We start from the raw sequence: 2146 nt of genomic DNA on the forward strand, positions 1-2146 counted from the left end.
GGCGCCGACGCCAACCCCATCCAGATCAGCTGCGCCAGCAGCCAGATGCAGCCTCCCTGCTCCGAGCGCGATGTGAGCTCGGGGGCTCGTAGCTGTCGTCGCTCGTCTCTGGAGTCACATGAAGCTCGGGGGAGTCGCTGGATCCTCCGGCTCCTCTGCTGCTGCTTGAGGAACTACTCGGGGGCGTTTGGCCGGCCTGGCCCTCGCCGCGTCGGTACCCCGGCCGCTTTCCTTGGGGCAGCACTCCAGCCGGCGCCCTTCTGCATCGAAAGCTTTGAAGAACATCAAGGAGGCACCATTGTATTCAAGATGAATTACGAGGCGCCCCCTGTCCGGCAAACCCGGGCGATCTCGCCCCATCCCCGGGTCATGAAGACCTTGCCCGGAGCAATGACCGCAACCTCCGCTCCAGTAGCAAGGGTGCTACAGTCAGCGTGCTGTAGCCAGAGCTCCAGAGACCTGCTCGGCGGCATCTCAAAGGCAAAGGAGGGAGGAAGGCGAATTCAAGATTGCGGAGGCATGGCAGCATGAAGCGCGAGCTCACGAGAAGAGCTCTCGGCATGGACTCCAGGGGTGACGACGCGTACTGCCATGACTCGCCAGCGTCGCATGCGGCGCCGGCGGTGCCACTCGGCGACTTCTTCTCCAGGGCCCTCAATTCGGGCATACAAGGGTAGCGGAAACCCAGGCGGCGGCTGCTCATACCAAGGCGGCGACGCCCCCTGCCATGCGACCACGTCGTGGTGGCCGGGGATAGGCCACTTCTTCAGCGGAAGCGGGTCAGGACCCTCTCTGGTGGCTTTTCCCTTCTCTTCCGCTGAGAACCGGCAGATTGGCGCCATTGGCGTAAGGTGGAGCAAGGGAGAGGAAGAAGAAGGAGAGTAGTAGGAAGGGATGGACTACGGGGGCTTTGGCCCGTCCGTACTTATAGTCCGGAGGAGGCCAACCGACAGCCACCATGATCTCAGGTAATCATGACCCATTTTTTGCATGCAGGGACTTGTCAAGTCGAGCAGTTGCCGAGGCAGCATGGGGAAGCGGATACGCCCATGTCCAATCAACCACCATGCGACGCCCAAGGCCACAGGCTGATGGGGCCCGCGGTGCTCCGCACTTGCCCCTTCGCTTCTCCACTAAGCCAAGTCCGAGCGCGCCTTGGGCCCGGGGGCTACTGTCGGCGTTCTGGGAATGGGGGTCCCCAGACTTGCCTGCCTGTGGCCTGCGGCGTGGCTCCAGTAGTGGCCCAGCACGACCCATCTTCATCAGCACAAGATTCAAGACCCTCGCGAGGGGCCAAGCCTCGCGGGGCGGACGACACGAGGCTACCTCAGGAACGGCCTCGCCAGGCAGGCTCGCGAGGAGGCGGAGAGATCAAGGCAGGGTACCTTGCGAGGTGCTCATGACGCAAGCCATGACGATCGAGACCAGGCGGGCGCCAGGCGGGCGCCGGCCTGTGTAGTGTCCTTGTTTCCTCTTTGGTGCAAAGGGGGAAAGCACAGGCATGGAGTACCGAGGCATCAGGAAAAGGTTGCCATTTCAGTGCAACGAGACCAAGACCAGCGGAGCGGCAGGATGGAGGTCACCGTGGAGCCCAAGACGGCATCATCGCCAGTGCCTTTGGCAGCCGAAGACCAACTTTAGTCAGGATAACTTGTACTAGATGTTCCCCTTCAAAATGGCCGTTGTTGGCGCCCTTGCCGCTCAATATTTGGGAAGAGGACCAGGGCCTCTATAAACAGGACTAGCCACCACAGAGAGAGGGATCCAGTTTTGGGGACGGATCCATATTTTGGGAAGAGAGAAAGAGAGGCGATCGAACTCACACAAGCAGTTCATCGCACCAGCTCAAGAACACCTCTCGCGAGGCCGTTCTTCCCTTGTACTGTTCATCATCAGCCCCTGAGGCAATCCTCCACACCACTATAAATTTTGTGTCCCTCGTGTTGTTCATCATTTTTAACTTAGATCTCACGAGACGATCGGACGTAGGTCAGTAGGGGAGAGATCTTCGTGCGCACCCCAGAGTTCGAACCTTAAGGGTCTACCGGAACCCAACATCTGACACCCGTCCATTCGCTGTTGTGCATAAACTTGGCTCTAATAAGCATTAATGTTTTCCCCATCAATTGCTCTTGCACTTCTATAG

The sequence above is a fragment of the Triticum aestivum genome, chromosome 3B (assembly GCF_018294505.1).
Source record: "Triticum aestivum cultivar Chinese Spring chromosome 3B, IWGSC CS RefSeq v2.1, whole genome shotgun sequence".
In the NCBI taxonomy this organism is placed as follows: Eukaryota; Viridiplantae; Streptophyta; class Magnoliopsida; order Poales; family Poaceae; genus Triticum; species Triticum aestivum.